Source organism: Caretta caretta, chromosome 2 (genome assembly GCF_965140235.1).
Source record: "Caretta caretta isolate rCarCar2 chromosome 2, rCarCar1.hap1, whole genome shotgun sequence".
NCBI lineage: Eukaryota > Metazoa > Chordata > Testudines > Cheloniidae > Caretta > Caretta caretta.
Window position 1 is genome coordinate 7490569 of NC_134207.1, and position 16809 is coordinate 7507377.

At 43.4% G+C, this 16809-nt stretch overlaps 1 protein-coding gene across 9 annotated transcripts in view; it reads left to right on the plus strand.

The window, feature by feature from the left end:
* TSNARE1 (t-SNARE domain containing 1) overlaps window positions 1-16809 on the plus strand; it is a 719956-nt gene that overhangs the window by 201019 nt on the left and 502128 nt on the right. The window lies entirely within an intron of this gene.

Consider the following 16809-nt stretch of genomic DNA (forward strand, 5'->3'; position numbering starts at 1 on the left):
TCCACCGTGGGTAGTTTACCTCACAGGGATGCTGCATCTAATCTGTGCAGCGTGCTATTACATTACAGCAGTGGGCACAGAGAGTCACTCGGTAAATACATGCAAACCCAGAAATAACATTTAGCAAATGGCTGCACTTTTCTTTTTTAACCAAAGCTCAGAAATAATCTCCCTGGCCTCCCACCCCCTTCTTTCCCGAGGGGCTTTGGAAATGGTAAAGTAAAAAGAGGCAAAGCATCCAGATGTCAACCTGTATGTTTTAAATGGTCTCTAATGCACAGTGTGAGGCTGCACTTTATAAACACAAACTCATTATACAACTGTCATGACACAAAGGGGAGCTAATGACTGCGACCTCATGCTTTAGCTTTCTGAAAGAATTTGCTTTTGTGCCTGCCCTCCTCTGAGGCAGACAGTTATAGGAAATGTGTATCCCTATCGGGTATTATGGGGGAAAGAGGGTGGCAGACTTTTCTGCTCAGATACCACGGTAATGAGTGAGCTATGGAAACCTGGAGAGAGCCGGGGGCAGGAGCATGGGGGTGTATAGCATTACTGATGGCAAGGCTGCTTTCTCTCCACTCATAATGATGGGGAGCTGATTCCTTGGTGCATTCCCATGTGTGCGGAGGGGGGTATCCTAGTGTATAGTCCACCTGGTGGTCCTAGAGCAACATGGAGAGGCTGTGATGCAAGGGAAGATTCACACCTCTAGAGGAGCTGCGATAGGCTAGGCAAAGAGGAGGGAGGAGGGCCCTGCCTATCCCAAGCCTATCCTAATCTCAATGCACACGCCCCCTAGGTAATTTTGCTGTCATTGTGCATCTTCAGCGCCATTGAAGGGCTGACGTTTGCCATCTTAGCAGGAGACCAAACTACTTTGTGTACATTGCTATACAGTGGGTGGAAACACTCAGATGTTCCAGGAAGGGGGCTCAAAAACGGACCTAGACAGGTGCTTTTTGGAGTTTTAAAGTCTACATATTTTATTCTAGGGATTACATCCGTTTAAAAATCATCCATTTTAAACCAGCAAATTATCTTCCCTCTGTCACTAATTATATATAGGTGATCAAAGCAGAAGGAGTTTTATAAACCCCATTTGCTTGTCACAGTTTGTGCTGGTTGATTTAGTGTGAAATCCACCCCTGTGCAGAGAGCCTGGGTGAAGCCTATGCACCATGGTAGAGGCTTTGTGCTAGCACTTTGCAAATGGGCTGAAAATGTTCCACGAGGAATGTTTCCTTGTGTCCAGTCAGGTGTTCCCACGAGAAGGGAAATAAAAAGTGGAAATGTTTTCTGGGTTTTGGTTTTCTTATGAGTTTTGGCTTTTTTTTTTTTTTAAACAGAATTTTAAGTACTGAGCCAAATTCAAGTTTTTAGTTTTAAGCAAATGCTCCTGGAAGGATTAACTCTCTGGAAGTGAAGCAGAATGGGGTATTCTGGGAAGCCAAAGAACAGTGACCGCAGAAGCCCAGAACGCAGGGCTAGGTTAGTGTTGAGTCTTTGTAAGATGTTATCTGGTCCACAAAACTTTGACATGGAGTCCATCCTTCCCCACTCTGAACTCTAGGGTACAGATGCGGGAACCCGCATGAAAGACCCCCTAAGCTTATTCTTACCAGCTTAGGTTAAAAACTTACTCAAGGTGCCAACTTTGCCTTGTCCTTGGACCCTATGCTGCCACCACCAAGCGTGTTAAACAAAGACCAGGGAAAGAGACCTCTTGGAGACGTCTTTCCCCAAAATATCCCCGCAAGCCCTACACACCCCCTTTCCTGGAGAGGCTTGATAATAATCCTCACCAATTTGTACAGGTGAACACAGCCCCAAACCCTTGGATCTTAAGAATAATGAAAAATCCATCAGGTTCTTAAAAGAAGAATTTTAATTAAAGAAAAGGTAAAAGAATCAGCGCTGTAAAATCAGGATGGAAAATACTTTATAGGGAATTCAGATTCAAAACACAGAGGATCCCCCTCTGGGCAAAACCTTAAAGTTACAGAAAACAGGAATAAACCTCCCTCTTAACACAGGGAAAATTCACATAAAACAAAAGATAAACTAATCCGCCTTGCCTGGTTTACCTATACTGGTTGCAATATTGGAGACTTGGATTAGGATGGGTTGGAGAAGATGGATTTCTGTCTGGCATCACTCAGTCCCAAGAGAGAACAAACAAGTAAACAAAGAGCACAAACAAAAGCCTTCCCCCCCCCCAGCACCCCCCAAGATTTGAAAGTATCTTGTTCCCTTATTGGTCCTTTGGGTCAGGTGCCAGCCAAGTTACCTGAGCTTTTTAACCCTTTACAGGTAACAGGATGTTGTCTCTGGCTAGGAGGGATTCTATAGCACTATATACAGAAAGGTGGTTACCCTTCCCTTTATATTTATGACAATCCCTCCTGCTCTTCTCAGGCTGTGTTCAAGTACAGATTGAAGAAGACAGGTAGGTTTATTTTTCAGGCAAGTAGAAGTGAATCTTTGAGTTGCTCAGTAGTGTGCGTACTTGCTTGGCTTTTGAAAATCAAGGGATTGCCTGTCTCTCTGGCTTGCTGATTCCTTCTTCTCTCCCGGGCCCTGTCGCGTGTTCAGTGCTTTAGGTGCTTTCTAAAATTTTAGAATGGAAGCAGGAAAAGCCTTGGTCTCATTTACTAAGCAAAAACCTCTGAGTCAGGAGCCCTGGGTTCTGTTGCTGCCTTTGTTTCCTCATCTGTATAAGAGGATATCATCAGCCTATCTGACAGGGATGTTGACTTGGTTTGGTCATGTCTGTTGAGCAGTTTGCCCTCTTACTGTGCCTTCTATGTGAGAATTCCAAATGATTATTCTTTGTACTACAATAAGTATTAATAATTACTTTGCGACTCTCCTTGTTTTTGGCTGTCCCCCAAGGGAGTGTGTGTTGGGGGGGGCAGAAAGCGGTATAAATAGAAATTAATAAGATGAAACTGGGGGCCCTGTTGCTCGGGGACATCTGGACGAGGGCTGGCCGGACCACTAGAACATACAGCAGGGAGCAGTTCTGTACTAGCTGTGGAGTGGGTGGGTTGGCCTGGAGAACCTTTTTGGTTTTTTTTGCATCTTATCTCTGTGCTTCAGTGTCATTTGAGCCTCTGCTGTGTTCTTTGCCCTTTAATCCTGACAGAGCGAGTGACACCTGCGGGCTGTCTTTCGTTGTAGGAGTCCTAAATATTATTGTTAATTAAATGTCAAGGGAGGCTGATTTGGAAACCCGTATTCTGCCTCCACTCTCCCCTGAGACGGATTAATGAGTTAATGAGAAAACTTTCTCAGTGTAGAAACCCCATGGTGAGGTCAGAATAAAGGGGTATGCCTCCTTTCGTCTCCAACATATATCTGTTTGCCGAGTGCATATAATCCTTGATGGATATATGTGTAAAAAGAAAAGGAGTACTTGTAGCACCTTAGAGACTAACCAATTTATTTGAGCATGAGCTTTCGTGAGCTACAGCTCACTTCATCAGATGTGTACCGTGGAAACTGCAGCAGACTTTATATACACACAGAGATCATGAAACAATACCTCCTCCCACCCCACTGTCCTGCTGGTAATAGCTTATCTAAAGTGATCATCAGGTTGGGCCATTTCCAGCACAAATCCAGGTTTTCTCACCCTCCACCCCCCACACAAATTCACTCTCCTGCTGGTGCTAGCCCATCCAAAGTGACAACTCTTTACATAATCAAGTCGGGCTATTTCCTGCATAAATCCAGGTTTTCTCACATCCCCCCCACCCCCATACACACACAAACTCACTCTCCTGCTGGTAATAGCTCATCTAAACTGACCACTCTCCAAGTTTAAATCCAAGTTAAACCAGAACATCGGGGGGGGGGGGGGGTAGGAAAAAACAAGAGGAAACAGGCTACCTTTTAGTCTCTAAGGTGCTACAATTACTCCTTTTCTTTTTGCGAATACAGACTAACACGGCTGTTACTCTGAAACCTGTCATTATGCAAGGGATATATGTGTGTTCTTGAAAACAATGTTCTTTACTTTATGTCTACCAAATCAGTGCCAGCACCCCCTTTTTCAGTAACAACCCTACAAAAACAAACCAAGGTGTGTAGCCTGGTAGTTGTTAGGGGGCTTTTCCATTACCCCCTCCTCTGGTTTTTGTCATGGAGACAGAAAGCAGAAGACTGGAAATCCGAAGTGGAGGCAATGCAATATTTATTGGGGTTAGTTTTAAGCAAGCATATCCATAGCTCTGATACCACAGAGCCTTGTTTCCCAGTGTCCTGTCTGCCCCCCTACTTAGCAGGCATAAATATACCTGCAATGCACACCCTCGTTCCCACCTCTTACAATTTATGGTCATGTTTTGTTTTGGAGGGTCCTGAGTCTGGGTTCTTCATCTCACCTCTTTTGTATTCCATGGGAGGGGTAAGGAGTGAGGTTGTATTTTGGTCAGGGACAGGCATTTCTTTGGCCTTAGTGTTTCTTACACCTCCCCCCAACTGAGATCCACTTCCTGGACACTACAGTGCTAATAAACAATGGCCACATAAACACCACCCTATACCGGAAACCTACTGACCGCTATTCCTACCTGCATGCCTCCAGCTTTCACCCTGACCACACCACACGATCCATCGTCTACAGACAAGCTCTGCGATACAACCGCATTTGCTCCAACCCCTCAGACAGAGACAAACACCTACAAGATCTCTGTCAAGCTTTCTTACAACTACAATACCCACCTGCAGAAGTAAAGAAACAGATTGATAGAGCCAGAAGAGTTCCCAGAAGTTACCTACTACAGGACAGGCCTAACAAAGAAAACAACAGAACGCCACTAGCGGTCACCTTCAGCCCCCAACTAAAACCCCTCCAACGCATTATTAAGGATCTACAACCTATCCTAAAGGATGACCCAACATTCTCACAAGTCTTGGGAGACAGGCCAGTCCTTGCCTACAGACAGCCCCGCAACCTGAAGCAAATACTCACCAACAACCACATACCACACAACAGAACCACTAACCCAGGAACTTATCCTTGCAACAAAGCCCGTTGCCAATTGTGCCCACATATCTATTCAGGGGACACCATCACAGGGCCTAATAACATCAGCCACACTATCAGAGGCTCGTTCACCTGCACATCCACCAATGTGATATATGCCATCATGTGCCAGCAATGCCCCTCTGCCATGTACATTGGTCAAACTGGACAGTCTCTACGTAAAAGAATAAATGGACACAAATCAGATGTCAAGAATTATAACATTCATAAACCAGTTGGAGAACACTTCAATCTCTCTGGTCACGCAATCACAGACATGAAGGTCTCTATCTTAAAACAAAAAAACTTCAAATCCAGACTCCAGCGAGAAACTGCTGAATTGGAATTCATTTGCAAATTGGATACTATTAATTTAGGCTTAAATAGAGACTGGGAGTGGCTAAGTCATTATGCCAGGTAGCCTGTTTCCTCTTGTTTTTTCCTACCCCCCCCCCCAGACGTTCTGGTTTAACTTGGATTTAAAGTTGGAGAGTGGTCAGTTTAGATGAGCTATTACCAGCAGGAGAGTGAGTTTGTGTGTGTATGGGGGTGGGGGGGATGTGAGAAAACCTGGATCTATGCAGGAAATAGCCCGACTTAATTATGTAAAGAGTTGTCACTTTGGATGGGCTAGCACCAGCAGGAGAGTGAATTTGTGTGGGGGGGTGGAGGGTGAGAAAACCTGGATTTGTGCTGGAAATGGCCCACCTGATGATCACTTTAGATAAGCTATTACCAGCAGGACAGTGGGGTGGGAGGAGGTATTGTTTCATATTCTCTGTGTGTATATAAAGTCTGCTGCAGTTTCCACGGTATACATCTGATGAAGTGAGCTGTAGCTCACGAAAGCTCATGCTCAAATAAATTGGTTAGTCTCTAAGGTGCCACAAGTACTCCTTTTCTTTTTGCGAATACAGACTAACACGGCTGTTCCTCTGAATCTTGAAACAGTTAGCAATTATCTTTGAGAACTTATAGAGGACAGGTGGGCTCCCATATGACTGGAGAAGGACAAACATAATACCAATTTTAAAAAGGGGAAGGAAGGGGAAATTATAGAACAGTCAGTTTAATTCGATACCTGGAAAGATACTGAAACAAATTAGTAAACAATTATTAAGTGCCTAGAGAATAATAGGTAATAAGTAATAGCCAGCATGGATTTGCTAAGAACAAATTACGCCAAACCAGCCTAATTTCCTTCTTTGACAGGGTTACTGATCTAGTGGACAGGGATAAGGTGACCAGATAGCAACTGTGAAAAAAACAGGAGAGGGGGTGGGGGGTAATAGGCGCCTATACAAGAAAAAGTCCCAAAAAATGGGAATGTCCCTATAAAAACGGGACATCTGGTCACCCTAGATAGGGAGGAAGCAGTGGACATGATGTATCTTGATTTTTAATAAGGCTTTTGATCCAGTCCCACATGACATTCTCATAAGCAAACTAAGGAAATGTGGTGAAATTACTATAAGGTGGTGCACAACTGGTTGAAAGTCTGTACTCAGAGTACAGGTTTCAGAGGAACAGCCGTGTTAGTCTGTATTCGCAAAAAGAAAAGGAGTACTTGTGGCACCTTAGAGACTAACCAATTTATTTGAGCATGAGAAGTTATCAGAGTAGTTATCAGTCGTTCTCTTTCAACTGAGATATCTAGTGAGTCCAACAGGGCTCAGTTCTGGGTCTGGTACTTTTCAGTACTTCATTAATGACTTGGATAATGGAGTGGAGAGTGTGGTTACAAAATTTGTCAATGTCACCAAGCTGGGAGGTGTTGCGAGCACTTTGGAGGACAGGATTAGAATTCAGAATGACCTTGACAAATTGGAGAATTAGTCTGAAATGAACCAGATAAAATTCAATAAAGACAAGTGCCGAGTACTTCAATTAGAAAGGAAAAGTCAAATGCAGAATTACAAAATGGGGAATAACAGGCTAGGGGGTAGTATTACTGAAACAGGATCTGAGGGTTATAGTGGATCACAAACTGAATATGAGTCAACAGTTTGATGTAGTTGTGAAAAAGGCTAATATCATTATGGGGTATATTAACAGGAGTGTCATATAGGAGACACAGGAAGTAATTGTCCCGCTCTACTTGGCACTGGTGAGGCCTCAGCTGGAGTACTGTGTCCAATTCTAGGTGTTGCACTTTAGCGTAGATGTGGATAGACTGGAGAGAGTCCACTGGAGATCAACAAAAAGATAAAAAAAGGGTTTATAAAACCTCACCTCTGAGGAAAGGTTAAAAAAAAACTGAGCATGGTTAATTTTGAGACAAGAAGACTGAAGGGGGACATGATAACAGTTTTCAAATACATTAAGGGCTGTCAGAACAATTGGTTACCATCTTCTTCTCCATGTCTGCTGACAGTAGGACAAGAAATAATGGGCCTAATCAGCAGCAAGGGAGATTGAAGTTAGATTTTAGGAAAAACTTTCTAATTTAAGGTGGTTAAACTCTGGAAGAGGATTCCAAGGGAGGTTGTGGAGTCCCCATCATTGGAGGGTTTTAAGAACAGGTTGGACAGACCCCTGTCAGGGATGGTCAAAGTTTATTTGGTCCTGCCTCAGAGCAGGGGCTGGACTCGATGACCTCTCAAGGTCTCTTCCAGCCTGACATTGCTCGATTCTGTATTTCTGTTATTATTACCATAGCATATTATTTCATTGAGAGCTTAAGAAGCTACTGCATTGGCAGTTTATACCTTCCATGAGCCAGATATCTCTTCCCAGTTACACTGATTGCAGTGTGAACTGCGTAACTGATGGCAGAATTTGGTCCTGATGTAATAGTGAGAGTATACAAGGCACTTGCTGCCTGACACACCTCATTGGGGCTGCAGGTGCTTTGGACTTTTCACGGTAGTAGTAGGGAAATTAAACACGGTGAAAAGTGGCTGCTTTAGCAACCCAGTGCATTAGCTGTTTTCAGTTAATTGAATAATTTGCTTAGTTTTTTTTCCACTTGAGTACCATTAAATGCACCCCCCCCCCCATGCTGCAGAATAATTACTGGTAAAATTCCCATTGACAAACTCAAGCTGTTTATGAAGTTAGTGCCCGCACAGGTGCCAGGTTCCCTGTGCCCCAAGAATGAGATTTTCTATTTATTCTGACACTTGGTTTGTAACTGCCAAATTTAACACATCAGAAATCCATCAAACCTACGCACAAGATTGCCTTGCAAGATTGCCTGCAGCATCAACCCAGTGGACAGAGTTACCCAGCCTTGGCATGCTATGCTGAGGAATGGGAGATAGGTAAACTACTCCTGCCTCTTCTCACTGCCACTGGCTCTTCTTCATCTCCTTTTCACATCCCTCCATTCCCACATAGCTCCTTTTACCGTGATTTTGGACACTGACCACTCACTCCTGATGGTAAAAAAAAGCCTTGGGATTTACCAATATCCTAGGGATTGTGAAGTATTTAGAGCCATGCATTCCCCATCCATGTAAAATCACACAACAGGGGAAGATTTGCAGCAGTCTGCAGTGTTGGAGTGAGATATGTTACACTGCATTGTCCCTTTGACAGCGAGGGAATCGGGGGAGCTGTGCAAGGGGCAAAGGGCAGGCCTGTAAATTCCAAGTAGGGTGGAGTTTTGTGTGAGACTCCTGATAAAAGCCAGGGGACCATGGGCCATGTGAACAGAATAGCAGTCCCTCAATGTTCTGGTTTCATGGCAATGTGGTCATTAAGTCCCTTTGGCTAATTCTGTGATAACTCTGATGGTGTTTGCAAGGGACGAAGAAGATCATGCTGACTTGGGCCCCAAATCTAGCAAACGCTTAAGCACTTGCTTAACTTAAATACATGAGTAGTCCCGCTGAAGTCAACTAAAATTAAGCATGTGGTTAGCTGCTTTGTAGAATCAGGGCTGCATGCTTCTTCCAGAGTGGCTTTCACTTACTACAATGCTTTGTTAGAGGAACGGCTTTCTAAATGCTTGTGCTGCACTGACCCCTGTATTATCTGAATGCCTTGAACAGCCGCTCACCCCTGACGACTGCTACTCCTTCTTCATTTGTATAAATGTAGCACCTATAAGCCCTTGTCACGGGTCAGGACCCCTGTGTGCGAGGCGCTGTACAAACACAAAATAAAGAAGTTGCTCAGATACTGTGATAATGGTAAATGGATTACCTAGATAGACAGACTGGCAGAATTGAGAACAGAACCCAGCGGTGTTGATTGTTGAATCTCTGTTCTAGACACACGGCTTTCCCCGTGTGTCAGAGGAATTTTTCTAGGACCAAGAGCATACAGCCGTACTCAATCTGAACCACAAAATAAGATCACCCACTCTACGGATTCAAAAAATCGTTTAAAAATATATATATATATAGTCAACAAAACAGGTGTCGTGTGGTAGGTTTCTCCATGGTGTTTAATCCTGTTAATAACGTTGCAGAACATAAGCACTGAGCTTTGTTTTTTCCCTGGGGGTGTTCCACCTCTGTGCCGCCCTGTCATAAATATAAAGGGAAGGGTAAACCCCTTTGAAATCCCTCCTGGCCAGGGGAAAGCTCCTCTCACCTGTAAAGGGTTAAGAAGCTAAAGGTAACCTCGCTGGCACCTGACCAAAATGACCAATGAGGAGACAAGATACTTTCAAAAGCTGGGAGGAGGGAGAGAAACAAAGGGTCTGTGTCTGTCTGTTGCTGGGTCTTGGCCGGGGATAGACCAGGAATGGAGTCTTAGAACTTTTAGTAAGTAATCTAGCTAGGTATGTGTTAGATTATGATTTCTTTAAATGGCTGAGAAAAGCATTGTGCTGAATAGAATAACTATTTCTGTCTGTGTATCTTTTTTGTAACTTAAGGTTTTGCCTAGAGGGGTTCTCTATGTTTTTGAATCGAATTACCCTGTAAGATATCTACCATCCTGATTTTACAGGGGGGATTTCTTTATTTCTATTTACTTCTATTTTTTATTAAAAGTCTTCTTGTAAAAAACTGAATGCTTTTTCATCGTTCTCAGATCCAAGGGTTTGGGTCTGTGGTCACCTATGCAAATTGGTGAGGCTTTTTATCCAACAGTTCCCAGGAAAGGGGGGGTGCAAGTGTTGGGAGGATTGTTCATTGTTCTTAAGATCCAAGGGTCTGGGTCTGTAGTCACCTAGGCAAATTGGTGAGGCTTTTTACCAAACCTTGTCCAGGAAGTGGGGTGCAAGGTTTTGGGAAGTATTTTGGGGGGAAAGACGCGTCCAAACAGCTCTTCCCCAGTAACCAGTATTAGTTTGGTGGTGGTAGCGGCCAGTCCAAGGATAACGGGTGTAATATTTTGTACCTTGGGGAAGGTTTGACCTAAGCTGGTAAAGATAAGCTTAGGAGGTCTTTCATGCAGGTCCCCACATCTGTACCCTAGAGTTCAGAGTGGGGGAGGAACCTTGACACGCCCCAAGGTCCCGCCCCCACTCCACCCCCTCCCTGAGGCCCTGCTCTCTTTCTGCCCTGCTCCAACCCCTCTCCTGAGGTCCCGCCACTCCCTGCTCTCCGCCCTCCCCCAAGCTTCTCCCGCAGCTGCTGAACAACTGTGGCTGGTGGGTGCCGAGCACCCGCTATTTTTTTATAGCCATTAAAAACCCATGGCGTTGGCACCTATGTTGCAGAATATTCTTTGTTTCCCTAATCTAGTTGCCGTCGTTTTAGAAGAGATTTCTGCTGTTATGTGACACTGATCTTACCAGTGATTTAATGAATAAATGAAACTTAAATATAGAAGATACGTTGCAAAAGCATAATGAACAACTTGTTTGTAACAAAAAAAAAAAAAAAAACATTGCTAATAGATCTAACTTTGAAACTAATTCCCACGCTGAAAACTTCTGCCCTTCCTTCTAGCCGTTATAACTTTATAAGTGTTCCTCCTAATCTATGTTTCAGTGATGCTAACTGGTGAATATATTTACATAAGTAACTAGTGAATCATTTTTACAGAAAAACCCAATGGAGTAAACAGATGTGTTAATGAGCCATATCAGTGCTGTAGAAATAGCCTCTCTCATTAAATCGCCTCTGGGGTAAAGATAAACTCTGTTAGAAACATTTCTTCCCTCACCTCCCAACCCTGGTGTTCAGCACTGCTCTTCTGAGCTCCCTCACCAAAATAAGCGTGTTAAAAATCATACCTAGGGCTTCCATTCTTTAAAAACAAAATCAGTGTTACAGGCGACTTCCTGGACAGTATACAACTGGAAGTACCAGCTGCAGCTATAGGGAGATTTTGAACTATTTAAACATCTCCTCAAAATAGCATCTCTTGCGTTGCCCATTCCGTCATAATTCAGACCCAAGTCTTAAGAAGGGGATTCTCTCCCCACTCTATGGTCTTTACATTTGTGGGAATCTGTGCCTTCCCATGGACAAAACTAAGTGTGGTAAACACATTTCCCTGGTTGTCTCAGCAATCGTTTTGTCATAGCATCAACCCCACGTCTGGGTTCAGAGTTATTCACATTCTCATGCTATGGACCTAGAAAGTGTTCCAGGGTGGGTTTACTTCTCTGTAGGGGCAGGCAATCTCCTTGATTTTGGACTTGTGGAGTTCTTCCTGAAATCCATCCATCCAGAGTGGAGTTTGTTTAGGGGATGTTATAGGGCCTGTGTTATACAGGAGGTCAGTCTAGATGGTCACAGTCGACTCTCTTTGGGCCGTGGACTCTATGAATCCTCACAATTACTTCTTCTGAGTGGCCCAAACGTCCATGTGCATTTGAAGGATGTAAACACTAAAGGGTCAGCGGTGTATTTTGAGTGACATGAGGGGTAAGTTGGAATAAGAAAACTGAGCAAAGGGAAACAAGTTTAGGATGAATATTGGGAAATATTTTCTACTGGTGACATATATTAGACTGAGGAAAGGAAATGGTAGAAGTCCCTTCAGTGGAGCCGTTTAACGGTCTGTTACATGAAGCACCAGGGAATATGTTGCGGAAAGCCACTCACATTGCCCCACTGGGGATAATCTAAATGACCTAAATAAGTCTCTTTCATCTCTAATTTCTCTGTGTCTGTGAATCAACTTCCCTTAACGTACAGTATCTTTAATGTGTTGACTCATCGTCTCTCTCCTGGGTAGTCACAGTCTGTATGTAGTTAAGTGTTGCGTTTGTTCCTTAGGTTGAAATGTCTGGATTTCAGCCATTGTGTCTGGGAAGTCTGTGGCCAGTTTTAGACCTTGGTCCTGATAGAATGGAGTGGACATTGCTGTTTTATTTGTTACATCGGTTATGGTCAAGATTTCTGCCTGCAGCTTTTTGGCGGGGGAGGGTGAACACAGAGTTTGGGTCCTGGGCACAAAGTTTAGCAGGTACAAACTGCACCATAATATCTGCATTGAGTCATAATATTGACTTTCAGTGCTGCAGTGGCTAGTCCCACGGAGCTGAGTTTTGCGTCTGCTTTAGTCAGGTTTGGTTCATACCTGAATTACAGGGAAATGAAGGGATTTGTGTGTGTAAGTCTCAGTTGCAATACCATTAGCCCACAGAAATGTCACACTTAGCAGTTCAGCCTGATGCTGATGGATGGATGACTCACCAGAATGGTACTGTCACACGGTGCATCTACCTGTGATATTCCCACTGGAAAGGTTCCTTTTAATCATGCTTTTAACGGTTCTCCTGGCTTTACTCAGAGATCAAGACTATACATTCGCAGCATCTTGTCAGATCTTGTATGGGGTTAGAACAGACACACGGCAGCTGCTAATGTGTGAAGCACATTGTATGAAACAAAGCACAAACATCTCCTGCCAGTCAGCAAAACCTCCTCAAGCTAATACTATACAACTCATATTTGAGTGCGTCTAATTAACCCATCCGAGAATGCATACACAGTCACGCCCTCCAATCCCGTTACTACCTGGTATACACACTCCCTCATGCACCTCTGACTGTCCATATGGCTGGATTTTTCCTCCTTTATTTTTTACATAGCATGTACAAATGGAAGCGCATTCAGGCAATATCCGGCTATGTTAGCTACTCCACCTGCAACAAAGTACAGATTCACAGATTCCAAGGCCAGAAGGGACCATGGTGGTTATCTTGTCTAGTGGTTCTCAACCTCTTGGGCTCAGGACCCATCTGTAAATATTTATGGCCTGTTGTGACTCAGTAAATAGTCTGGGGATGGAGGTCATGGGGTGGTTTTTGGTAGGGTCCTGCCCCCCTCCGTCCCCAGTGGGGTAGGGTTCTGCACAGCACTCAGCCCACAGTGGCAAGCTCCAGCAGCTCCTGGGCTGTGGGACGGGCTGGGCTTGGCTCTCTGTTCGAGGTGGTACAACCTTTCAGGTTTGGCCCTGCCCCCCTGACTGGACCAAATTTTTGCGACTGGAGTTGTGACCTGGCTTATGGAGTTGCAGGGCCACTCACTCATATTTGGCCTAACTGGACTCCTGTCGTCATGACAGCTGGTCCAAACCTGAGTGGTGTTGGGACCCCAGAGGTTGCAGTGCCTGGAGCAGGTAGGCGAGCCCAGCCAGTCCTGTGGGACAGGAGTTGCCATGCGACCATTTGAAACATTTTGGAGACTCAATTACAGACCGGTAAGTTGAACGTCAGTACTGGGCAAATTAGTTGAAACAATAGTAAAGAATAAAATTGTCAGACACATAGAAGAACATAAATTGTTGGGCAAAAGTCAACATGGTTTCTGTAAAGGGAAATCATGTCTTACTAATCTATTAGAGTTCTTTGAAGGGGTCAACAAACGTGGACAAGGGGGATCCAGTGGACATAGTGTACTTAGATTTCCAGAAAGCCTTTGACAAGGTCCCTCACTAAAGGCTCTTACGTAAATTAAGTTGTCATGGGATAAGAGGGAAGATCCTTTCATGGATTGAGAACTAGTTAAAAGGCGGGAAACAAAGGATAGGAATAAACGGTAAATTTTCAGAATGGAGAGGGGTAACTAGTGGTGGTCCGCAAGGGTCAGTCCTAGGACCAATCCTATTCAACTTATTCAAAAATGATCTGAAGAAAGGGGTAAACAGTGAGGTGGTACAGTTTACAGATGATACTAAACTGCTCAAGATAGTCGAGACCAAAGCAGACTGGGAAGAACTTCAAAAAGATCTCACAAAACTAAGTGATGGGGCAACAAAATAGCAAATGAAATTTAATGTGGATAAATGTAAAGTAATGCGCCTTGGAAAAAATAACCCCAACTATACATACAATATGATGGGGGCTAATTTAGCTACAGCTAATCAGGAGAAAGATCTTGGAGTCATCGTGGATAGTTCTCTGAAGACGTCCACACAGTGTGCAGCGTCAGTCAAAAAAGCAAACAGGATGTTAGGAATCATTAAAAAGGGGATAGAGAATAAGATGGAGAATATCTTATTGCCCTTATATAAATCCATGGTAGGCCCACATCTTGAATACTGCGTAAAGATGTGGTCCCCTCATCTCAAAAAAGATATACTGGCATTAGAAAAGGTCCAGAGAAGGGCAACTAAAATGATTAGGGGTTTGGAATGGGTCCCAGATGAGGAGAGAATAAGAGGCTTGGACTTTTCAGCTTGGAAAAGAGGAGACTAAGGGGGGACATGATAGAGGTCTATAAAATCATGAGTGGTGTGGAGAAAGTGAATAAGGAAAAGTTATTTACTTGTTCCCACAATATAAGAACGAGGGGCCACCAAGTGATATTAATGGGCAGCAGGTTAGAACAAATAAAAGGAAGTTCTTCTTCACTCAGTGCACAGTCAACCTGTGGAACTCCTTGCCTGAGGAGGTTGTGAATACTAGGACTATAACAGGGTTTAAAAGAGAACTGGATAAATTCATGGAGGTTAAGTCCATTAATGGCTATTAGCCAGGATGGGTAAGGAATGGTGTTCCTAGCCTCTGTTTGACAGAGGGTAGAGATGGATGTCAGGAGAGAGATCACTTGATCATTACCTGTTAGGTTCACTCCCTCTGGGGCACCTGGCATTGGCCACTGTTGGCAGAGAGGATACTGGGCTGGATGGACCTTTGGTCTGACCCATTGTGGCTGTTCTTATGTTACCACTCCCTCAATTTTTGTGTCAACTGCAGACTTTATCGATGGTGATTTTATGTTTTCTTCAAAGTCATTGATAAAAATGTTAAATAGCATAGGGCTAAGAACCGATCCCTGTGGGACCCCACTGGAAACAAACCTGCTTGATGATGAGACCGCATTTACAATTCTATTTTGAGAACCATCAGTTAGCCATTTTTAATTAGTTGAATCATTAATGTACATGCAGTTTATATATGTATTAGATACGCAGCTTAGGTAGTTTATGTTTCATATATCAGATTTATAATATCAAAGTGGCTCCTTTTACATATGACATGCTTAAGTGGTCTTTTATTTTAGACATGGATCATTCCGTGTAGCCCAGTGTATAATAAAATGTGTAATACTGTCATTCGAAATCGCAATAACATATGTAAAAACACATGCAAAATGTTGAATTTGTGATAAAACACTTCTGTCTACTTTTCAGAGTTAAACGCAAAACATGTCTCTGGTCTTTGCTCTTAAATTTTAAAGGCCAAATGTTCTTGCAGATGGGCTGGAACTCAGGGGATCTGTAGTCTATTCCCAGCTCTGCCACTGATGTGCTATATGACCTTGGACAAGTCACTTCACCTTTCTGTGCCCCTTCCTGCAGACCTTAATCACTCCTGTCTGTTTAGAGTGTAAGCTCTTTGGGGAAAGGACTGCCACTTTCTATGGGTATTTATAGTTTGACTCTCTACGGCCTCCCATAATACAAATAATTACTATATCAGCATTCTCACACTATATCTGTATTTACAAATATTTCCCAACAATACCTTTTAAACTTGTTCCGTGCAACAGGGTTGGAAGAAAGATTTATATGCAGTCTTTTGTGGGAGGTGATGAATAAAAACTTAGATATATAGATAGATACATCCATTTACACAAACTTTGTATCTGCATATTTGCATGTTATATGCACACACATAAACTGTCTCAGTATATGAAATGACCAGTCTACACGAGATGATGAATGTAAAATGATGTTGGTCAGCCACCTTTTAGCTTTAATATAATTTAATTTTTACTTTCCGTTCCTTGCAGTTACAGTATCCAAAAATGTTGGAAATAACCTCTTTTTTCCTCTACTAGTTTTGACTTTTGGTAGGGGAAAGAAATGGCAGCTAGAAGTGAGGAGGGATTAAAGATCAAACATCATGGGAAAGGAACTGACAGATGTAAACAGGTAGAGACTGGGCTTTGGGCTTAGCCGGGATTGGAAGGACATGTGGGAGCAGGAAGGAGTTTGGGATTGAACATTAGGTTTTGTCTGGTGAGGGAAGATTCAGTTAGGATTGGGTATTAGAGTGTGACTGGGCACTTGGATAATAAGGGTACCCTATAAGTACTAGCTACGTAGATGGTTGTTGCTGTGTGGAAGAAGCAACAGTGTAGGATCTAAGACATACATTAGGTCGGTTTAGGCAGGCTTATGAACGCATGTTGGGTAGCAGAGACGGCTATTTTAAAGAATGGCAGCAAAGGTCAAAGGCATTACCTATTTATAAACTAACTAGTAAGTAAATGTGAGTTTAGCTGGTAAATGGGAGACTGGGGGGAAACCTTGGCAGTGATTATTAACTTGGCTGCTTTGCTTTAGTGACTTTCTCATTTCTGTGCCAATGTGATCATTTATTGTCCATAAAGCTTGGGGAATGAATGAAGTTTGTTAGCTTGTTCTCCCTCTGCTGGCTTGCTCTGAACTGCAGAACATGTGATACTGTACAG